Source organism: Cimex lectularius, unplaced genomic scaffold, assembly GCF_000648675.2.
Source record: "Cimex lectularius strain Harlan isolate CLEC.00 unplaced genomic scaffold, Clec_2.1 scaffold56, whole genome shotgun sequence".
NCBI classification, from domain to species: domain Eukaryota; kingdom Metazoa; phylum Arthropoda; class Insecta; order Hemiptera; family Cimicidae; genus Cimex; species Cimex lectularius.
In genome coordinates, this window is record NW_019394202.1 from 1,810,970 (window position 1) to 1,836,428 (window position 25,459).

The 25,459-nt window shown below is 37.6% G+C and overlaps 1 protein-coding gene across 4 annotated transcripts in view; it reads left to right on the forward strand.

Annotated features, from left to right (window-relative positions):
• Positions 1–25,459, forward strand: part of LOC106666663 (MAM and LDL-receptor class A domain-containing protein 1-like) — a 123,901-nt gene that overhangs the window by 71,650 nt on the left and 26,792 nt on the right. Inside the window, exon 1 of one of the 4 annotated variants that reach the window (XM_024230116.1) lies at positions 9,646–9,689. The exons of the other annotated variants lie outside the window; for them this stretch is intronic. The gene's annotated coding sequence lies outside the window, so the exon portion shown is untranslated. Of the gene's footprint in view, positions 1–9,645; positions 9,690–25,459 lie in introns of those variants that run through there. 4 annotated transcript variants of the gene reach the window in all.

A 25,459-nucleotide genomic window follows, 5' to 3' on the forward strand; every position in this document is an offset into this window, starting at 1 on the left:
ACACTTACTAACAAACTGCGGAGCTACATTAGCCCGCAGGAGGAAATGTTTTGGGATGTACAATGTGACCATAGAAGAGCTTCAACCATTAAAACCGGGCCTATTAATCAAGTTTCTTGATGAAATAGGACTCACCGATGAGCTTTACGCAGAGAACGGGGGATACAATAGCTCTCAAAGGGCGCAGTATACCATACCCTGAAATATTACATCTACATCTACATCTACAAAACATTCTGTAATCATGTAAGGACTTAGATGGGAAAATAATCTCCTTCATTGTAGGGTGTACCATGCTTAGGGAGGAAAATTCTAATCTAACCAGTCCCTAACTCTAACCCAAACATATAACGTTAACCAGCCCTTGTACATTCCGAGCTAACTCGAAAATGGCCACGGAAAAAATGTACATACAGCCAAATCTGACAAAATCCGTCTCTTAGCCTAATTACTATCCTAACCCGTTCCTAGCTCTTGCACGAACCCAACGTAACCCAGCCCATGCGTACTGCCTGATAACGCGAAAGTAGTCACGCTAAAAATAGTATATCCAACCTAATCTAACATAACTCGTCTCTTAGCTTAACCATTATGCTAGCCCTCTTGGCAAACCTAGCTTATATAGTCCAAAACCTTACCTAAAATAACTTATTCCCTGCCCAACCTACCCGTCCATAACCCTAACGCTTCCTAACCAACCCTACCTATAACCATACCTATCTAACGTAGCCTAGCTCATACGCACTGCTCGGTATCGCGAAATCTATGACGCATAAATGGTCTCTCAAAAAGCGGTTATTCAGCCTAATCTAACACATCTTCACCTAACATAGCCATCTATAACCCTACCTACCTATCCTAGCCGATACATACCTAATATAACCTGTCCCTATCTCTAACCTTACCTACGTAACCTAACCTATCCCGTCCTAAACCCTACCTAACCTAATCTAGCAATAATCCTTACCAATACCCTAATCTAACATAAAAGAGAGGAGATAGGAAGTTGACCGATTTGTAAAATAGATCACCGAAGATCAGTCCTTGTCTCTAGGATATGTGGAAGTTCCACATTCTTTTCTGGCTTCGGCAACAGAATGTGTAACTCATGAGAAGTGGGAGTGTCAAAGAGCGAATATATAGCTCACGCACACGAATGAGACCGGACAGGTACTAAGTCATCCAAAAAAGGATATGGATGATTTACATAGTTTTGGAATTGAAAATAGTAACAAAAGGGAACACCTGACATTTGAATATGTACTTCAAGAGCCACATAAGGATCATACTTGAAAAATGAGGAAGAAGGCAACCAATATTTATGAATCAAACCTAACCTAGCTCTAATCCAATACACCAGCCTAGCATAAAAGGGAAGGAATAAAAAGCTGATCAATGTGTAAAAGATGATCAGCCCTTGCTTGCCTAATTTGCCTAATGGCCATAGGAGAAAACAATAAAGTTAGTGTCAGGTGGGTGAAGGCATAAAAGGAACCCATCAGGCTGCCCAACTATCTAAAGTAAGGGCTCATGGGACTGGAACCACAACCGGAAACAACAGAGCGTGACCATGTACTAAAAATGGATCTGGAAAAGTGGATGAGAATGGTACTATTAGATCTGTGTCACTGTTAGTGTTGCTCTATTTTTCTGTTGAGGTGTTCTTCCACTAGGTGTGACTTTTTAACGTGATCCATTGATTCTTTTTAAGGCAATTAGTGGGGAGGGGGTCCTACAGATGCTAGTGAAACTCCCCGGCTTTTTGCACTGGGACCCAGAACAAGAGACAAATTTTTTCTCTATTCCTACTTTTCTCAGATTCAACGCAGTCTAATACTGTACGTAATCTCCCGTGCTGCTCATTTGGGTATTATGAATGGTAACTTATTTCGGAAGTAATACCTAGAACTCAGGCATCAAGCATTTGTAGGTGGGTTTTACAGAAAAATGAGCTGATTTGCTTAAATACAATTATAATTTCGGGTGTATTCCTACTCGCTCTTTATACTGACACCCGACGCCGAGTACTCAATATTTCTCCATCACCTTTTAGACCTATGTTATAACTAAGCTAACTGAAGTCGATTGATGGGGTACTCGACTGATGGTTCCCTCTCACACTATGCATTCATGCTAATAAATACCGTCAATCTTAATGTACTCAAAAAGAAACTCGAAATAGCCATATTTTTTAAATCGGTACACATCTACACGAAATATCAAAGCTAATTGAAGTCGTTGAGGTACTCCACATTCAACCATCGTCTGACTATACATTCACACTAATAAATTCATGCATTCTCAATATAAAGAAAAAGAAACACAAAACGTCCATTTTTTTTCAAAATCATAAAAGGGGACCCAAATACTAGTTGATGTGCTCAAGCAGAATTGTAAAATCGGATGGCGTTCCTGCTCGCTCTCTAAAACGACGCCGATTACTCGATATTTCTCCATCTCCATATACACATATGATATACCTAAGCTAATTTCTTAATTCTTCTTGATTAATTTCGCACTACCTCACGCTAATAATTACATTCAATCTCTATATACTAGAATAAAGCACAAAATATCCGTGTTTTTTTTTCAAAAATCGGATCAAGGGACACAAATACTAGCTGTGCTTAAGAACAAATATTAAAATCGAATAGTATTCCTTCTCGCTTACTATAAGGAATCAATGAATGACACACCTCACAACGAGTACTTGATATTTCTCCATCACCATATATACATATGATATATCTAAGTTAATTGAGAGTAGATGGGATACTCTATATTCCTCCATCATCCTTCTCGTACTATACACTCACGCTAATAAATACTTTCAAACCCAATATACACAACAACAAAAAACAGCAATGGTTTCCAAATGATAATAGGACTTAATTAACTTAACAGCTATTGTGCTCAAGTACGTTTCAAATATTAAGTGACACTCCAACTCGCTCTCTATAAGGAACCAAGGATTATTATAAAGTACTGTTTTAACAAGTCCAAGAATCAGAACGTTAAATAATAATTAAAATAATAAAAGTGTAAAAGTAGGAAGAACTTTTTGCTTGAAAATAATTCAATTAATTTAACATTTAATTTAGAGATAGCATCTACGGCCGATCGGGGGAGGCTTGAAAACACGGCCTAACTGGGTTAAATGTCCTGTAGATTATCCTTAACGGTGAATAGGCGGTTTAAGAACATCATCATTACTTTAACTATTATTATAAACTTGTATTAACAGGTTTTAATTTTATGACAATCTTTTTCCCTTAGCGAGCCTTTTTTTGCCTAATAATCTTAATAATAAATTTCTAGCCCTAACTATCCCTAAGACTGTTTAAATAACTTTGACCTCATACTTTTATATATTCATACTTGAAAAATATTTTAGTCCAATTATTATAAAAGATGAAAGTTAAATTGCCGGTTTTTTCCGGCACATGAATTGGTATCCTTTCGCACAAACAACCCCTTGCTTAAAGGGGGAAAAAGCACTAGCTACCACAAGCAAACAAAAAAAAGATTTCACCCATTTAAGCGCTTTTGTATAAGTTACATTAATAATAAAAAATAAAGATCGCCACCTAAAAACAAGTCGTTTTGCAAAGAATCTCAGAAGTGATCCGCCCCCTCAAGCAATTATCCCCAAGACGAGACAATATCAAAGACACGGATAAAAAGGAACTGGACAAACGCCCTCTGTAAGCTGTCCTTAAGGTCTTTCTGTAAAGTCAGTTCAAATCAAATACTTTCTCTCCACTCCTGAAATCCAACAGTGACAACAACACATGGAAACATATACACATATATTTATATGAATCACATATTTTACTTATTTTAATCTGTTTTTATTTAAAATAAAATTAATCCTTCTTTTTCGTTTTAATAAATGTAGCTATAATATTGTAAACGTCCGAGGAACCGGAGTTGGAGCTTTTGCCATAAGAAATAAATTAACATTAAAAAAATTCCTATGTCGCGTCTAAAACAGAATCCCCATGTATATGCATCCTTTTGACCCATTTCTCTCTCTCTCTCTCTCTCTCTCTCTCTCTCTCTCTCTCTCTCTCTCTCTCCCTCTCTCCCTCCCTCTCTCCCTCCATCCCTCTCTGCCCTGTATTGCCACCTACCCAATCCCTATTGCACCCAGAGCAACACTACTAAATGGACCAATAGACTGGAACCTATTCAATGCACACGTAGAGAACAATACAAACCTTAACATATCTTTAAAGACGAACGACGACATCGACTTTGCCATAGAACAATTAACATCTACAATAACAAACGCCATCAATGCCTCGAAGCTGCACACCTACGAACACACCTCAACACAACACATAAACCTACCACTTTACATACGCCAACTGATCAATAAAAAAAGGCATGCTCGCCAAGAGTGGCAAAGGACCCGCTACCCTTCGGACAAGCGAGTACTGAACAACTAACTCACCACCTAAACATGGAATTGAGAGCTTACCGCTCCGACAAATTCAGACAGTACACACAACAACGAACAACAGAAAATAAGTCGCTCTGGGTGGCTACTCGAAAAATCCTATCTTACCATAACGTATCCTCCCCACTTCGCCGACAAGATGGATCTTGGTCCAAATCAGACGAGGAGAAAGCCAATCATTTTGCAGATCACCTTTCCACTGTCTTCACCCCACACGCCAATATCATAGACCCAGATTATGTTCGATAGATCGAAGAATTCCTAAACTCTCCTCTCCCTTTATCTCTTCCTCCTAAACCTTTCTCTCCGTCAGATGTCCAGTATGCTATACGCCAGCTCAAACCTAAAAAAGCTCCTGGATTTGACTTGCTAACTCCCCAAATCATCAAACACCTTCCAAAGAAATCCGTAATATTCATCAAATATATATTTAATTCAGTCCGACGCACAACCTATTTTCCTAGTCCCTGGAAACATTCTGTCATCCGTATGATTCCTAAACCCAAAAAACACACACATTGTCCTACTTCCTACAGACTCTTAGCCTACTACCGATTTTAGGAAAAATACTATAACGGCTTATTTTAAAACTTATCCTCCCAATGCTTAATTCTAAAAAAGTTATCCCCGACCATCAATTTGGATTTCGTGACGGTCACTCAGCAGTTCAGCAGTGCCACCGAGTTGTAGATGTTATTTCTGCCTCTCTTGAGTTGGGACAGTATTGTTCGGGGGCCTTTCTTGATGTGGCCCAGGCCTTCGATCGAGTTTGGCACCCGGGCTTGCTGTTCTCGCTCAAGGACATCCTTCCCTCAACCTATTAGCTTATCCTTCGAAGCTACCTCACTGACTGGTACTTCCGAGTCATTGAAGGATCAGCGTCTTCCCCAAACCACCTTCACCTTGCAGGGCAGTGTTCTCGGCAGACCTCCCATCCCATCCTCAAACTACCACTCTAACATTTGCAGACGATACAGCGATCCTTTCAAGCAATTGTGATCCAGTCATTTCCACTCGAAACCTTCAAGAACACCTCACACTACTGGAATCATGGTATAAAAAAAAAGACTCAAATTCAACCCAGAAAAATCCACCCACATAATCTTCACCCTCCGCAAAAAGATCCCTCCTCCAGTCTACTTCAATCAAATACCCCTCCCAATTGCGGACAAGGTGCGCTACCTAGGACTATACATTGACAAACGTCTGACGTGGAATCCCCACACACGACTGAAACGGCAAGAAGTTATGAAACGTTACAGAGCACTTTCACGACTTTTTGACAGACGTTCTAACCTACCTCTCTTAAACAAAAGCCTACTTTATATCACCCTAGTGAAGCCAATATGGACTTATGGACTGGAAGTGTGGGGTTCAACCAAACATTCTAATATCCTATGCATTCAAAGAGCCAAATCCATCATCCTCAGAAAAATCCTTAATGCTCCCTTTTATGTGTCCAACGACACTACCCAAAAAGACCTAAATATTCCTTTTGTCCAAGATGTAATCCACTCCCGTTACCAAAAATTTTTCGCAAACCTCCCAAGCACCATAAATCCTCAAATTCAAATCCTCTCATCCCGACGAATTCCTTCCAACCCTCTTCGCCGACTAAAAAGACGATGGCCACGGGATCTTCTATCCAGTGACAATTGAATAAAGAATAGTTAGGAGTACTACCAGTGGGTAGTTTCTCCACTCTTGTTTTCTTAATTACGTATTCATACACTAGTACTAGATACNATATATATATATATATATATATCATCTGAAATATATAATATTGTTATTATATAATTTCCTCAATTTTTATAACATTTTTTCAGTTATCATCAATTTTTTTATTATATTATACAGGATTCGGATGTGTATTTGAAATATGGGTACAGGTGGCCGGGTACAGGTACTGGGCGCATTTTACATGTAAATTCATATTTCCAATTTCCATCCGGAGAAGGATTGGAATTGGAAGACCAATCTCACTGAGGGTACGCACGGGCTGCATTTCCATTGCATATAGGACCCGGCCGACGTTTTAGGTGAAACAGGAATACACTCCACCATTCGTTATCATTCAATCAGCCTAACAGCCAAAGATATTTCACGTAATTATCTCAGAAAGAATTCCTTTGCTTACATGAAAAATTGACGATGTTTTCTTTCTAGAATACAAACTATTAGTCCATTTGTAAAGATAAGAAAAAACTGCTAGGAAAAACAGTTTAAATATTTAAACTTCAAGCGTACGAACCAATATTTTTCCCTACTTTCAACATGCATAATATTTCTTGAAGAAACTGGGAAAAACGTTTTCGAGGTTATTCGACTGAAAAAGACATCAGCCAGAAGTCACGACGTCAGCGGTATAAAATAGGCAAGTCGTAGGCCGAGAAGGTAAAAAAGAGAGACACAAAACTCCTCGAATCTTAATTAAAAATCATAGTTTCTACAGTGTCGTCTTTGGAAAACGTGTTAGCTTCTGCCGGAGAACTGGAATTGCAATGACTGGCACAGCCTGACGATCGTAACGAATGAAGAATTTTAATAATTAGCCTTAACATTTGGAGATATATATTCAATGTGACATAGGTAGGTGGTAGNAGAGAGAGAGAGAGAGAGAGAGAGAGAGAAAGAGAGAGAGGGAGTGACTGGGAGGGTGAGAGAGAGAGAGAGAGAATACTGTCTATTCCAGACAGTATTTTAATTTCTTAACATCCCTTTTGGATTCGATTCGCCTGGAAAGGTCCATAGGCAGATGTATCCAGCTCTTAGTTATAAATTCGACGAGGCGACGCATTATTTCTCAAACAAACGCTCAATCAGATTGGCCAATTATATGAGCGATTTTGGCCAGAGCACGAATGTGCAACATTGCCGGCTGGCTGCGAGAAATGATGGGCTCAACTATGTATAAGCTGCGCATTCCCGTAATTGCCCATCCATTGAATTTAAACAAACCATAATTTCTAGGCTTCAACGGCTCATGAATAATATTTGTTAATTAAACGAAATTTCGTCAAGATTCAATAAATAAAAACACCTCGAAAATGGCAAAAAATCATTATCGACATAATTAACTTCGAATGAATATGGAAGACAGTAGGGCTTCGATGGTAATTATGATAATGATCGGATAATGCTTCAAAGGATTAAGGTCAGGGCGATAAAAAGTAAAATTTCGGACTTTTCAATAGTGAATCCAATCGGAAAAAAATGATGAAGACAATTAGTGTCAGGGGCGTGAGTGGTTTTATGGGAAACGAACGAGTTACGACCGACATTCCTTTCTTCCAAATGAATTTAACATGTGGTTGTAACGACAATGTAAAGAGATAGAAAAGTCGGGTTTTCCCTTAGGTCTGTTTCTTTCCTTGGAATCCTTTAGTTTATTAGAACAGAAAAGACATATGAGGATAAATCCAACCAGATTTAAGAATCACTTCTGACAATGCAGTTTCTGAACAGCCCTTTAGGATTGTACTTTTAACGCAAGTGACTCTAACTTAAATCGCCCTGTGACATTTGGGAACCGTTCAATTGACATTTGTATAATAGTCTAGGTGTTCTGGATAAACCGAGGTCCATCACGCACCATTTTGACTCTTCGTTTCGACGCTTTCTCATGTAAACTGATGAAATTATGATGTTGCCCCATTTACAAAAGCATAATGAATCGCCCGTTCAAATCGCACAAGTGCAGCTAATATCAGTCACATCTGACAACGATTACCAGTCCGCGATGGAATTACATCCAATTTTTCCAAAGGGAAAACTATTTCTTTTGAAATAATTGTTTTTTAATATACAATGGTTTGTACAATCGTGTCAGTATGATTCTACGACCAAAAATAGGTCTGGGATAAAGTAATCATAACATAAAAACCTACACCCAAGTCGTTTGGCTCGGTAGGATCTAATGTGCTCCCCCATGCTTATAACCCTGACATCGCACTAATAAAAAACAAACTTTTTTTTACGTTTAATTCGACATTAGAAAAAAACTACAAATTTTAATATAAGTTATTGTAATAAAGTACATTTATGTAACTTGCTAATGAATCATTATTTTTAGCTATTTTTAGAATTTTATGTCAGTGGTCACAGGTAGTAACTCGTGTTCTGCCATTTTACTCTTCTATTATCAATTTTACATTGGCAGGTAGATCAGCCATCGGGCTACGGTTTTACCCCCTCAATAGATACAATTTCACAAGACGACACTGTAAAAACTACCATTTTAGGAATTCGAGAGAATTTGTGCGTTTCGTTGAGAATTAGTCTTGCCTCGCCCTGCTCATAATCCTGCCGTCGCCACATCTTTTACAATCAAATCTAATAATGTTTCTACCTCAAAGCCAAAACTACTGGGGGAATAAAACAATCCCGACGGCAGAAAGTCCGTTCACGAGCTTGGTAGGATCTTGCGTGCCTCTCCCTGCTTATACCCCGACTTCACAACGTCTAGCTATGGTCTTTTCTAATTGAATTTTTACCCCGAAACCAAAAATACTGTCTTCAGTAAAAATCCTGACAGAAGAAAGTGCTCTCAAGTCGTTCGTGTTCGGCATGGAAGGATCAAATGCCATACCTCCTCCTAGCTTATAACCGGACGCCGCGACACCCAGCTATGGGTATTTTTAATTGAATCATTAATTCGAAAACCAAAAGCGTGGTGTCAAGATATTCACATTCTGCTAGGAAAAGTGGCAAATAATGGTTGTACGCTTTTAGTGTTCTTTTATTTTCTTAATTGTATTTATTACTTAAATACTCCCTCTATTTTCCTCGGTTTATGTAAGTAGGTAAAATTCTTCTCTTAATCAAACGTATTGATTATGTTTTAATATATCAGGGGTAGGTAGGTGGAAAATTTACAACCCTTAGCTCTCGGCTAGCCCAAATTTCAAAAGACTCAAGACTCAAGGCTCAGAAGCAGTCTAGCGTAATTTTTCAAATATTCACTTGTTTCCATCTTAAGAAATAACTCGCCGGTCCCGCCGTTTATAGCAGTGCCGCGTCCCAGAGGCTTCCGGATGACAGGCCTCGAACCCCGAAACAACTGTTGATAGAGACCTGCCGGAGAAAGGTTGATGAACTTGTTGAATGGTAGAGTCGCTATGGAAACTGAAGCAAAACAGAGGTAGCTTGGCTGGTGGGGCATAGGCCGATGGTCAGTGGATGTTGTGCACGCTCGAAGAAAGGTTCTTCCAAAGGCTAACACGAGGTAACAGTTTTTTCTTACGCACCGTCAGACCTGGCACACACAAACCAGTAGGTTTGTGTGTATTCCAAAATAAAAAACTATATTCAAACTTTTGTAATCTTATTTTAACAGCAGTATTGAGAATGGCATTTAAAAAAAAACTTCTGCCTTTTTCTCAGATTTTTATATTTTTCCCTCTGTGTCCATTGAATATCAGGCTTTTTTAAATCTGAAGAGCTTTATGTTTGCACCAGCCATAAATCTGGTAAATCCTTGGTCTTTCATGGATGCAGACTTGATTTTATGAGTTTTCTGAGAACATCTTTCTATCTTAATAATTTATAATACTTAATACTTTTATAATCCAAAAGTTAAATTATTCATTTATCGAATCATAAATTTAAATAGAAAGTTAAAATTTTTTTGTGTTTAAAAGATTTTATCATATCACCAGGGATGTAAATCCTTGTAACACGATGCGTTTTTTTATTACTTTACATGCTTATTACATTGTGCATAGATTCATTTTATGGCGCTGGATATTTCCTCTGATTTCTTTTATTTATTACTTGATATTATGAGAAATAATAGAAAGTAATTCATTTTCAACAATCCACCTTCCAGATTATCCCAATCCAATAAAGTCGTCCCTGGAGTTCTTGTGCGTTAAGAGCGCGGTCGATAGACTAAGTCAACTCAGGATCGGCCATACGCACGGACTACACCTGGGCCAAAGCACGCGTATTCTGCATGCAGAGATCTAATTGAAGTCATTCCTTGGCTCCATATAGAGAGCGAGTAGGAATGCCACCTGATATCTGAATCATACTTGAGCTCATCGGCATTCGAGTACCCTGTTCCTATTTTTGAAAAAGCACAAATGTTTCGTACTTTATTTGAGATTGAATGTATTTATTAGCCGAAGTGTATAGAATGAGAGGGACGATGGTGGAATTCAACTAAAATATACTCAAAGGTAATGGGGAAATATCGAGTTCTCGGCGTGAGGTGTCATTCCTTGGCTCCATCTAGAGAGCGAGTAGGTACATGAGATACCTCTTGCTAAGGGACAGTCATGGTGTCACTACATTCAACCCCCTTCAGATGTCCTCTAAAAAGAAATTGGTATCACATAAAAAACTTAGCAGTCCCTATATGTACTACTGCATGTGATGTATAAATTTGGAAATGGATTTTTAATGACTACAATCTTTTAAAAATTTCCTTTGTACATTTTACCTACAGCTTTGATTGATCAGCTAAAAATCTCATTAAACATATCTAATACTTATTATTTTTTCTTTTGAAATCAACCTTTACCGGGTATGAGGCCTATTAACATTTTAAAAAAATTGTCCTTTATCGGAGGTTTCTTTATATGCATAAATAAATAAATATAACAAGTTTGGCGATTATGTGTATGTTTCGTGAGAAGAGTAATTATTGGATAATAGGATTTCAGGATGAGGTTATAGGTAAATTGATGACATCGTAAATGATCCGGGAGTCATGGAAATCTGGAAGTTCCAATTTCTACTCGTGAGTTATGCAGGAGTTTGATTAGGTACGGTTTGTTATGTTACATTATTATGTTACAACTAGCCTAAGTAGGCTGTTGGGTTAGGTAGGGTTATGTTACAGTTATGGACAGTTACGTTAAGTAAGGTTAACATGTGTACGTATTTACTGACGGCTTTTCCATCGATGGCAAAACAGGTTATGACATTTTTGATCCTAAACATGAATACAAGGAACAACATTCGCTTCCAACTTCAATGACTGTTTATACAGCACAACTAATTGCGATAGTTATAAGCTCTCTAAATGCGAGATATATATGCTCTCGATTACATACGAAAATTGGGTGATTCTAAATTTTGTATTCTCACAGACTGTCGAAGCATTGTAGAAAGGATAAATAACATTACCCCAGAATATAAATGCAGAAACTCTATTTTTGCCCAAATCTGTAGGAAAATGCTTGAGACAAAAATCATGGGAAAAAGGGTGGCACTGTGTTGGGTGAAAGGGCATGCAGGCTTATGGCAATATGAAACGGTGGACGCACTTGCAAAGGAGGCTGCAACATCAGGTCCAACCCTTGACATTAAAATTCCTAAAGATGACGGGAAAAACTTTTTGGAAAAGTTTTGTAGAAATCTGTGGCAAGAAAAATACAACGCATCAAATGTTGGCAATTATTACAGGTCACTGTTCCCTGAGCTCATGAAAAAACCATGGTTTTCGGAAGGCGATAGCCCAGAAGGAATGTCAAAGGAGTTCTATTCTACTATTTTTAGACTGAAGACAAATCATGGCCTATGGGGTAGCTACAAGAAGAGAATCGGTTTGGCATCGTCTCCGAACTGTCCCACTTGCGATTGCCCTTCAAATCCTTCCCACATAATTTTTGAATGTCCAGAATATGAAAATGAAAGAGACAAACTGCTAAAAAATCTGAGCAAAGTCCCAAACATTTCCAAACCAATATACTTAGAATCTGTCCTAACAAGCAACAATCCATCAGCTTTCAACATAATCTATGGATTTCTAAAGTCGATAAACGTTTCTTTTTGATTATCTTCAACCATGAAAATTTAGAAGATGAGAAGATGATGGAGCTGAATGAGTGGGTGCGGGCGCACGGCGGGGAACTGGTCCTGGTTGGCCGATCCCGCTCGGCAGTAAAATGAAAATAGAAAACTTCATGGGTAATATGCCAGCGTAAACCCACCCCCCAAAAAAAAAAAATAAATAAGGTTGGGTTTTTGTTTAATTAATATGTTACAGCCGCGCTAGAGAGCCATAATCAACTCTTTAGTCCTTGAATTGAAGTTTATTATAAACAGTGGAGAAGTAACCCATTGACGCGTCATCAGTCTTGGTAATTATCTGAAAAGGGTCCGTATGAAAGTTGTTGGCCTAGGAGATTATGATGAAGATCCAGAAAGGATGGAGGTATCGTCTAAATACGCGTTGTATTGTATTGGCATTGATAATCCGCAATATATACTGAAAACCATATGGGACTAAGAATGCTGCCTTGCAGACCACCCGCTTCTATTTCTTCCGATCAAGAGGAAATGCAATGATGTATACCACCCTGTGGCTTTGTTCGAACCAGAATTGATTGAATATATGACAAAGGAAGATGCTCAGGTTTATGAGGTTAAGGATGGGTTTATGATTAATAATTTTGGAACTAATTTGGAGATGTGTTTGTGATATTTTTTTGTCATTTCCTGAGTAGCATATCAGTTGTGAAATCTCCGAGTGGACATGATAGAGTAACGAACACGAGTTGGCCTAATTTTTTGTAAATCTGGTCATCACCATGGAGACGGGATTTAAAAGTTGACAAGGAAGGATGTTTTTCGGGCCGTTTTCTGAAAAACAAATTAGCCTACCAAATGACGCCCCCTTTGAAAACGACGTACTTTTATAAATAAAATTAGATTTACGCTTGGGCCGAGTTTTGTCGAACGCTTTTCCTTCAAGTATTGGAAATTACGGTTTGTTGAATATATTTCAGACCTTTCTTTCAATGATCGGACTTCGTCCTTTTACCATGATTTGTATCGATTGATTACCTGGCCACCGGAAATCTCGAACCTATCCATTCAAACATAGCAAAACCAATCCAAGGTGAGCGAATAGTGAACACAACGATTTTAAGACACTTTATAACATGAATCTAGTTTTTTATACTCATTTTTTGAAATAACACGTTCTTTTAATATTAATAATATTTATCAATCCCAAAGTTGAAAAACCTCAGCATCTCCGTGCGTCATATCGACATTCGCCATTATTTGGCAGAATTCGTCCTATCATTGAAAGCATCAGTAACATTCCATACTATCAGGAGAAGACATCACTCTACCGTTCAACACACTCATGCTCTTCATCCTTCTACTCTATCCACTATGTCAAAATGGGTGTACCGCAAAACAGCGTCCTATCTTATGTCCTATCCTCTTGAAACCGTAAGAAGTCGTAATCCCCTAGTCTTTCAATCTTCAAACTTTCATCACAAACCCTTCCGTACAATCACCCAAGACTGTAAAAGTACCAAATGGCATCGCGATTTTCTCCTTAGTGAGAAGTGTGAATGGTTTTTCCAGTTTAATCACGGGGTTACTTCTTCCCTTTTTATAATAAATTTCAATTCGAGAACTACAGAGTTGCTTGTTGCTCTATAGCGCTTCTGTAACGTATTAATAAAACAAAAACCTAACGTTAAATAACCTAATTCGCCCGGATGTTATAATGTAATAATTTTAAAAAACATTACCTACTTAAATTCGTCTATAATCTTAAGTACAAATCGGAACTTCGGAAACCCTGGATCTTCATCCTACTCCGACAATTTTCATCACGCCATCATAGTATGGTACGAGCGGGAAGTTGGTGTCCGAGTGGATCGAGGTCACGATAGCTCAAGTGGTAGAGCAGCGGCGTATCAAGCCGAAGATCGTGGGTTCGAATCCCGCTCGTACCATTGACTTTTTTATCTCAATTAAAATCCTTAATTAATTATAATAATTAATTGGTCAAGCGGACCACGAAATTAGTGAATTTAATGATTTAAACTGAAGTACACTTCACTAAAGCTCTCCGTGGCCATTTCATTTGTCGTCGAGAATCCAATCTGATTACACGACATTTGAAAAATTGCAAAAAGGAGGGAAAATTCAAAAGGTGCGGTTGAGATGGGGAGTTGGTGTGCGAGTGGATCGAAGTCAAGATAACTCAAGTGGTAGAGCAGCCGCGTATTTAGCCGAAGGTCGTGGGTTCGAATCCCGCTCGTTACACTAACTTTTTAATTTCAACCAATACTTTACATAAAGATTAATTAATTGAAAGAAATTATTTGGTCAAAAAGACCACGAAATATAATGTATTAGAAATATTACTATCCACAGGATCTGTTCAATTTCGTTAAAATGCTTCTCATAAACAACCTAGGAGAGCGAAATTTATTTTGAAAGAACTAAAATTAAGACGAACAAATCAGTCAGTAACAGAAACTTGATCATTTGTACCCACTGCCAATAAAACACCACCACCTTTTGATTTATCAATATTATCGTGAGATCGATTATGTATTTATATGTTTATTTGTATTAGTTATCTTTATTTTATTTATTTTATAACTTTGGTTTGTTTTTATCTTCCTTTAAAGTTAAATCGGATTTAAGGATCAACCTGTAACAACGTTGCTGTGAAAAATTTCAACACTAGCTTTTGGGGCGAATGTTTGGTTTGAAAATAAATAAATAAAGGCAGAGGCTGGGGGTTATATTTTTCCTTAAAATAGGATGCAACTGTCAGCTGTGAAGTGTAATTTTTGTCGGATTACATATTTATTCAACCACTTGACAGCACTCAAAAGGAAGCGATCCATAACAAAAACTTCTCGTCAGTTTAGCCGTCAGACTTGGCCCTTCTATTTGTCAATAGCAAATGTTTGGATATGCCCTCAGATCTGATTCGTACTCAAGAGATTTTCACAAAAACAACACAAATAAAAGTTAAAAAATAACAAGGAAAAACATATATTTAACGTTTCTTACCTTCTTTACTCTTTATTGCCTTTAATCTGAAATGAAAAAGTTGTTTGATCATCGCTGATTAATACTAATGCCGGCTCGTCTGCATCACCCGTGACAATAACCTCCCATGGGAACTTATAAATGAGATGAGGCACAAGAGAGATCAACATTAATGATGTCGTACAGCCGAAGTTTCACGTATGTCATTAGACGATGGAGCTTTTGCCTTCTAAGACTTTCCACTTCGACGGACTTCGAAATGTCTGATTATGGACATTTTGTGAACCTAGTGAAAAAAATTATGATTAAATGAGCCGATAAGGGGTGAGATGTACGACCGCGCCGACACAACGGATTTTCCGCCCTGTTTTCAGCTTTTGACAGATTTAAAAATGTTTACCTTGTTTATGTAATCAGATTCATTTTTAGAGCATGGGGTCCGCATAAATCATATCCGGCGAAAACTGACAAGTCCCATATGGGCTGTCCTCACTGTCACACCATGATAAAGAACTGTCCCATTTTCCTGCCTGAATCCCATTATTGGAGAATTTAAAGTGTCATGTTTTTAGCATTATCCACTAATGCATCTCTAGTTAAAAAGAGAAAATTTCATTAAACATTTGAAAATAAAATGACATTATTAATTATATATTACTAACTTTTGATTAATTACAAGCGGAGGTATCATAGAGTCTGGACATAAAGCGGGCGTGGCAGGTTTTTTAGCTCGACGAAAAGTCACGACACATCTTTTTTTGTGATACTAGGTATACGAATTTTTATAGCATTTATTTTTTAACTTAACTTTATGCTATAAATTGTAATTTTTAACTAGTTTGTAAGTCAATAAAACAAAAACGTTTAAATATGCACATTTTTGTGTAATGGAGAGAGGTCTTGAATATAAGGTGGGCGCGGCAGGTTTCCTTAGCCCGACAAAAAGTGTTCCCTCTCTTTTTTTGTGATACTAGGTACTAGGTATACGAATTTTTATAGCATTTATTTTTTAACATTATGCTATAGTCAGGCGCAAGTATGTCGTCACAAAAAATAACTTCAACTTAATTTTATGCTATTAATTGAAATTTTTAACTAGGTTTGTACGTCAATAGACCAAAAACATTTAAATATAGACATTTTTGGTGGGAGGTATGGTCTAAAAGTTGGGCGTGGCAGGTTTCCTTCACCCGACGAAAAATCACAACGGCTCCCAACCAGGTAACAGTGATTTTAATAAAACTTTTTTTATTATACTAGGTCGAAAAACATTAGTCACGTGTCCGAGCGTTCTTGTCAATGAGACCTAGGAACCAAGGAAAAATATATTTTAACTAATTTAAGTAGTTTCGTGAAAACGTATTTTTTTTCATTTGTTATTGATGTATTTCAAGGTTATTATACGCCAAATTTTATTAAATTTGATTTGATATATATAAAAATTTACAAAAACGAAAAGATGCTCTCATTAAAATAGGCTAAAAAAAAGTTTTTACAAAAATCAATTCAAATTTGTTTTAAGCACCTTTTAAGGCCCTTAAATAGTACTTTTTATGAAACAAGAAATGTACGTTATTGAGCTGGATCTGGAGGGGGGCAATTTTTCTTTCTCAGATTTCTGTTTAAAAAATCCTTAACCCCTCTGGAGAGTATCAAATTCAATGTTATTATAATCGTTGTAAAGCTGAACGCCTCTTCTATGAACCAGTGTAACAATTTGTCGTTTTTGTATTAATAAAAGTGAAACAAGAGTACAATAAAAGAATACTCACGAACCGTTTTATTTTATATTTCGGGTTCGGATTTATTTACGGAAGCCAGGTTTAAGCCATTACATGTAGTTTATAGGATCCTAAAATAATGTCAATTATCTTGGGGATCAGTGGACTCGTTTCGAAGTTGCCATTATTTTTGTGATTGTCGAAAGAAAATCGGATGCTAGGCGAAAGAGTTTAGAAACCTGCAGAAAACGTCAAAACCTAGTTTCCTGTTAAAAATATATTTTAACCAGCAAGGCTAAACGGATCCATCACTACGCCAAAATTTCATAATTGTATGCTAGACATCGGAGTACATAATTTACACGTAGAACCCTTTATCGTTCACACTACTGTGTTTCGGGTTTCCTAAAAACATGACAATATCATCTTTATACTATATCGTAATATTTGGGAATGTCTGCAGCGTATACTGAATAGTGGATGGACCGAACATGCTGCCATGGGGAACACTCGTTTTGGCAAAGTGGAGGAAGGTCCTGGTCGTTTCTGAAGGTCGCTGTTGGAGAAATAATCCAGTGTTTAAGCTCATAAAAACCCCTATTCACATCCCTCACTAGGGAGGAAATCGCGAAGCCACTGGTGGTGATTGTAGGGAAGGATGCCTTATGAAAGTCGTCCGACTGAGGATTTTCTATGAGAATCCAGGATATCATAGAAGAGTTAGTATCGATATGCAACAGTGTCGAAAACAAAAGGATGCTTAGGAATTTGGACCGTGGCACGAAGGATTTCGGACTGGAGTAACAGAATGGTTTAGTTTTGAAGGAGACTGTGATGATCCAGGTATATTCAGGCGTAAGAATTTAGGATCCTGCAGAAAACGTAAAAACTTAATTTCCTGTTAACAATTTTTTTAACCTGCTAGGCTAAAGGATCACCACATCAAAATTTCATAATCGCCATAGCGTGTGTGCTATATATTGGAGTACATAATTTACACGCCTCTCACCGATTTTCTTTCGACAATCACAAAAATAATGGCAACTTCGAAACGAGTCCACTGATCCTCAAGATAATTGACATTATTTTAGGACCCTATAAACTGCATGTAATGGCATAAACATGGCGTCCATAATTTAATCAGAATCCGAAATATAAAATAAAACGGTTCGTGAGTATTCTTTTATTGCACTTTTGTTTGTTTCACTTTTATTACTAAAAAATCAAAACATAGAAATGATGAATGATGGAGTGAGTTCGGTGTTCAATCCTTTTTTAAAAAAGATAGTTCCTACTCAAAGTAAATTGTTTCCCAACGACCCGGATTTCGAGCCCTTAGCACATCATCAGGTTGAAGGATTTCTACAACCACGTCTCTCGACATGAATTGCGAAAGTGAACCCGCCGATACCCCCGCCATCGCGACGTTCCAATGAGAAGCTGGTTTTTTAATGGCGCTCAATTTGAACGTGAAAAGCGGGAATTATAACACAAGTAAATATTATAATAGTAAATACTGTAAAAAATTAATTATAAATTAGTGATTAAAGATAAAAGATAAAAAAGTAGAATAATACCTTAATATTATTAAATTATTATAAAGTGATTTTCGATGAGAATCCAGGATGTCATAGAAGAGTTAGTATCGATATGCAACAGTGTCGAAAACAAAAAGATGCTTAGAAATTTGGACCGTGGCACGAAGAATTTTGGACTGGAGTGAGAGAATGGCTTAGGAATTTTGAAGGAGACTGTGATGATCCAGGGTGTCATAGAAGAGTAAATCGACTTCCACCGGTTTCAAGAACTAATTATATTTGAAAGGTTGTGTGGATAGTCAGACTGAATGAAAAGATACGAAGAATGGTAATGGTTCGAAGTATTTTAAACTGGAGTGATTCGTTGTAACGCAGTTCAATTCTCTCTTTTGGGGGTTTGATCTCATCTAATCTGATCCTCCATTTTTTGGACCATTATTCCAAATTAGACAGAGGTCCTGGACGTTTTTGAAGGTCACCTCACGGTATCGACTGACTTGTGCATAGTTTTGTATCGTGATTATTAATCGGCAGTGTACTACAAGAGGATGGGCGACAATGCTGCCTTGCGGAACACCCACTCCAGCAAAGTGAATTAAGGAGTATCGGACAGGGGGATTTCGGAGGAGTTAAGTGAATAGAAGAATGCTCATGAGTTTAAGCACCACCGCAGCAGATCTTCAGTTCAAGGGACAATGCAACGATATGTACCACCCTGTGGGACTGTTGAATAGTAGATTTCACTTGAAGTCCAATTGACAAGGAGGAATGAAACTGAGGAGTTTTTCAACAATTTTGCCAAGTAATGACCTATGGAGCAATATGAAAAATGTATGATACCAGTACAAAAGAAATTGCAATTACTACATTTTTTGATAATATTGTGTGACATTAATAACCTGACACCCTGTATATCACATATTGATTTTTTTTAATATTAAATTTGTAACATTTATTTGTTAAACTAAAACACCGTGGAATTTTTATGCTATGCGGTTCTTCAAAATAGTGCAGGTGAGAGCATTTCGAGCTTTTTCTTTAACATTTTCGTCCTTTTCAAAGGAAACTCCACTGCCATCAGAATATTCCAGTCTACAGTTATATAATGAGATGAAAATGTAAAATTTGTTGTAAATGTACAGCCAAGACGTACAGCCTTATAACAAAAAAAGGGGGAAAATCTCTCCAATGCTCTTATTCAAAAGCTTCTTATTTTGCATACGATGAAAAGACACTTTTGGTTTTAGGAACAATTCCTTTGTTAGCTGTCATAGGACATGTCTGAACGAAACGGTCTTTTCATCCCGTTTCCCTGTGAAAAAATCTCACTACAAACGAAGGGTGTTTTAAGTAATTTCCTATTTTCCTAGGGACAATGGCGTTTCAGAGTTCGTTAATAGCTGGATGACCTTTACTGTGTTTCTCCTGACAATAAAAAAAGATCAATTTGGATGTTTTGGATGATAGCTTTTGATTAAACGAATCACAAGGTGACGAAAAGCAGCGATAACAGGCGGACCATAATGGTCATGTTTTACTTTTTAGCAAAGTGGACTCGAACTATGCGAAAAGGGTGTCGGAGAAGTCTTCATCACTCGGTAGAAGTATTTCCTTTTCTAGAGTGCGAGTGATCCTTATTTCTAGCCTTTTTCAGTCGAGAGACAATTACGAAATTTGATAAAAGCTGAGAAATCGTTTCGTATAATATATGCAAAGTAAGAGGTTGTAGACACATGAAATATCGGTGAAAGCGTCGATTTACATTATTAAACAAAAATCGATCAACAGTCAACAATCTAATCTTGTTTCTGCTCTTCTTCCCCCGTCCAACCTGTACACCACTATAGAAATTATGTGCCAAGTAAGTTTTGGAAGGTTTATTATGTAAGAGGTTTGTACTCTATAGATATTAGTACGTATTACAAATGTGAGAAGAAAACTTATTTTCAATTCTATTCAAGACTAATTCCAGCGCTGCACCTGGAGGATACAGGCAGGCGATTAAGGTGACGTGGCGGGTTCTCGGGATGGGAATATGTACAGATTGTTCGAGCAGTACGGTTAGGATGGTTCGAAAGCTCGGTGTGGAACTTTTCGAAGGAGCTTCGACGATTTGTCTAAGGACTTTTGATTGGAAGGATTGGATAAGCTGGATGTTGGATGGGTTAGTTTAGTATTGACGGTCAAAAAGGATTTTCGTCTTTGATGTCTTCGTAGTTGTTCGTCTTGCGTTAGGTTGTTGTCTATGAAGTTTTGTGTGGGGATTCCACGTCTTAAGACTCTAATTACGTGGCTTGAATGGAAATCTCATTGTTTTTGATGTACAGTGGAGGGAAAAACTATTTTTTCAATGTGAATGTACACTGAGTACATTTTTCTTCGTTTACTCTTTCAGTCCCAGTCTTCGATAAGCTCAAGGTGTTCTTGGTTGTTGGAGGTAGCTTGGATAGGAATCGAGAGAATTGCGGTCTAGTCCGCGTAGATGGTGATGAAAGGTAGGTCAGGTATAAATTATATAAATTATGAAACTAAGAATGCTCCCTTGCGGGACACCGGTATGTGTCTGCCTGCCTTCCGAGAACTTGTTGCCGCACCTCACTCTGAGGAAGCAGTCGGTTAGATAGGATTTCAGGATAAGGTATAAGGAGTGTGTAGGAAGCGTTTATGTTTATAAAGTATGCCTGGGAGCCAAACCCTATCCGAAGCACGTGCTACAGCTAGGAACGCAACCAAGCAATACTCTTTGTTCTCTTGAGCGGAGGAGATAGTGTCGACTACTCTGAAACCCTTTGGATCGTAGGATGATGTGGTCGGAAGGTGAATTTTTGAGAGGGGATTATTTTATGAGTATCTAGAATGGAGATTAATCGCTTTAAAAGGAGTCGTTCAAGGTTGAACATTGCAGAAAGAAGGCTGAATGAAGGGTCTGTAGGAGGATATGTAATTGAAAGATTTGTAAGCTTTAGGAATGAGAATAATGACGGAATATTTCCATAAGAGTGAGTGAGGTTCGTAGGATGGCATATGGGAAACCACGGCCTTTTGTGGTAGGTTTAAAGGCATGATGGAGTTAATAAGTATGTGCTCAGAGAAATTTCTACTTGGGGATTTGCGCATGTGGTGCTTTACTTCAGAACGATGAAAAGGTTTCAGAGGTAATTGAATAGGAAGAGCTGAAATAAAGCCTGTAAAAGATTTATGTATTTTTACTGACTTCTTATGTTTTAGACGGTCAACCTAGAAGTACAGGATAAGTTATGTAAGTAACATGTAACCAGAAAAGTCCGTGCGGTTTAAAGGGTTTAATGCCCTTCTTACAAAAATTAGGGTCTCCGGGAAAAAAAATATTCTCAGTTTATTTTTCAGCAGTTATCGGACTCCCGATCGCGCATATGATGATCCATTGCTAAGAAAAGGTGAAAGTAAGATGGGGCCAGGTCCGAAGAGATAAGTAATAATAAGTCGGTTTGAAGCTATGAGAAAGAAAATATTTTATAATTTACAGTGAACTGTTCAAGACTTTTTTGGTTAGCCTGTAATAAAGCAGCAACCCCAAAAAAATAACCGCTAAGTGATTTACGGTTGGTGAAAAAGAACAAGTCATACTCAACTGTAATCATCACTTTTATTTACAAGTTAAATTCACTAGTTTCGTGGTCCTCTTGACCAATTAATATCTTACAATTAATTAAGGTTTTCAGTTGAAATAAAAAAGTCAATGGCACGAGCGGGATTCGAACCCACGATCTTCGGCTAGATATGCCGCAGCTCTACCACTTGAGCCATCGTGACCTCGATCCATTCGGACACCAACTCCCCTAATTTTCCCTCCTTTTTGCCATGTTTCAAATGTCGTGTAATTGAATCCCGCTCGTGCGATTGACTTTTTTATTTCAACTGAAAACCTTAATTAATTGTAATTTATTTACTAGATTGTTTTGGTGTGATTCCTCAACCTTCAACAAATGTCTAGATCTTCGGGTATCATAAACCCGTAATTGTTTATGCCATGCATGTGCTAGGTGTAGCCTACGCTACCCCCACATTCACAAAGCAGTAGTTGGTCATTTAATCCTTGTCTATAAGAACCGCTCTGATAGATAATATGATCTGATGGATTAAGTTTAAATAGACGCTTTTACTTATACAGTTTTTGCCCTCAAAAAAATACTAAACTAATTCCTATGGGTGTACCTTTTGTAATCATATTAAAAATGTAATTTAAAAGGTTTTGTCCGGAATGAAGTTTGTGTGTGTGTTTCCAGAAGGCACGAACCCGTTCATTCATTCACCACAACACGGAACCCCGAGATCAAATACGGCTACGGCCTGCCTGAATTTTTCAGTCGTACAAACGGGGTCATGGAATGTACGAGAGAGCCGTTACCACGTTGTCGATTGCGACAAAAATCCTTTCTGCATTCATGAATCCTTAAAAAATCTCCATATAATTTTTTTAACAGGACCGATTGCTTTAAGGTTTATATTTACCAATACAGATTTTTCTAGTACACGGGATCACAGATTATGGATTTCAATAGATAAGCCGAAATTGCTCGCCGGCATTTCTTAGTGCCTACAGAGAAGTACCACATCCGACTTCAAAATCCTTCGGACTTAAGCTCAAGCTCCCTATTTCCCAACTAGCCTATCCACAAAGACTTTCAGATCTCATTCCTGGAAACCGTCTGGAGTTCGATATATACATCCATGACCTGGATCATCATAAACTCCTTCAAAACTCTTAAACCATTCAGTGACTCCAATTCCAAATCTTTCGACCCATTGCCCAAACTCCCTGGCTTCTTCATATCCTCGAACCCGTTGGATTTCAATTAAGATTCAAATTTGAACGGTATTAAAATCAGGTTCTCATTGGAAGTCGTGTTGGCGGTGGATTTACAAGCCTTTCTTCAATTCATGTCGAGAGATGTATCTTCTGCCTGATGATGAGTATACGTTACTTGAAAAGCGGATAGTTGCCTAGAACTTCTGTGAGCAGAACTACCTCTTCCTAAGTGAAAAAACTGAGTTATTTTTCCAGTACTGATCTCCAAAAAGTTCCAGTACAGTCTGTCCTGATTGGGAGAATGCTTCAAAAAATAGAGGATCAGACTCGACGAAACCAAATCACGACAGAATTGAAATGTGGGGTTCGACCAATGTTCCAACCACCAAAGGATCCAGTTAGCCCGGTTCGAAACTGCCACTGCACCATTGCCCAAACTCCATAGTTTCTCATCCAGCCTGAATCACGATTTCCTCCCCAGTGAGGGATTTAAATAGTGGGTTTTGGAAGTTTAACCCCTACGTTACTTTTCCACGCTTTATAATAAACAGTAATTCAAGGGCTTAAGAGTTGCTTGTGGCTCTTTAGCTCTGTTTAAATATTAATAAAACAAATCCCTACCCTTAGTTAACATAACTCGTACATGACCCTAACCGTAACCCTACCTAACTTGGAACATAATAATTTAAAAACCATACTTAAGCTAACTGGTCTATAATCCTAAGTACAAATTGGACCATTACTTCGTCCACTATGCCGAAGCGTAAATTCCCCATGACAGCATGTCCCATTCTCTGCTCAGTATACACTGTAGGTATACTATATCATAATATTGGGGAATGTCTGCAGTGTATACTGAATAGTGGATGGACCGAACATGCTGCCATGCGGAACACCCGTTTTGGCAAAGTGGAGGAAGTAATGGTCCTGGTCGTTTCTGAAGGTCGCTGTTGGAGAAAAAATCCAGTGTTTAAACTCATAAAAACCCCTATTCACATCCCTCACTAGGGAGGAAATCGCGAGGCCACTGGCGGTCATTGTATCGATATGCAACAGTGTCGAAAACAAAAAGATGCTTAGAAATTTGGACCGTGCCACGANTATTCGATTTAGACAAGTGTTCTTTTACTCTCGTTTTTATTTCTCTACCGCTTTGTCCTATATATTTAATATCAAAATCATTACGATTATGTTGGTAAATCATCCCATCATTTTGTCAAGTTAACTACCTTGTCTTTAGGTATTGAGAGGATGTTTTTAAGTGAACCCGTACTTCTAAAAGCTATTCTAAAACCTTCTTGTTTAAAAATTTTACTAACATTTTACGACAATTCACCAATGTATGGCAAACAACGGAAACCTAATGATTCATTTATGGTGAGGTGGCAGAGTCCTATTGTTGATTCATTTAAAGTTAATTTTTTTATTCTTTTAACTAGCAAGCTATCAACAAATATTTCTAGATACCCATTGTTTTTTGTAAGTGTTTTAATAGTTTCTAATTATTTTTATAGTTAGCAGGTGTTGATGGAAGTTTTAGCATACGGTCTATGAGCCAAATGAAACCAGCAGCTTTTTGGGTTCATGTATGAATAGAATCTGCTGGTATCATAGTGTCTGTTTTTTGTGCGTTGTCTACATACGTCCATTTCAATTAGGTTATTTATTAAGGATACCTTTAGGATTAAAAACTTTAAACAGCCATCTTCATTTATTTCCAATGTAACATTTATACTAGAGTGTAAAGAATTAATTAATTGGAGGAATTCTTTTAGATCCTCTAATGTTCCCGAGCATAAACATAAAATATCGTCTACATAGCGTTTCCAAAAAAGGACAGATTTAATTAATTTGTTATATGATTTGAAAAGAATTTTTCAATTTTATGGATTTTAGGTCATCCCTAAACGACGGATTGTTACACTGGCTAGGAGAGCCATTCAGCTTTACAACGATTATAATAACACTGAATTTTATAAACACCAGAGTAGTTATGGATTTTTTAAATAGAAATCTGAGAAAGAAAAATAACCCCCCCCCCCGGATCCAGCTGAAGAACGTAGAACGTACATTTCTTGTTTCATAAAGTCATATTTAAGGGCCTTAAAGGGTGCTTAAAACGAATTTGAATTGGTTTTTGTAAAAACATTTTTTTAGCCTATATTACGGAGAGCGTTTTTTCGTCTGT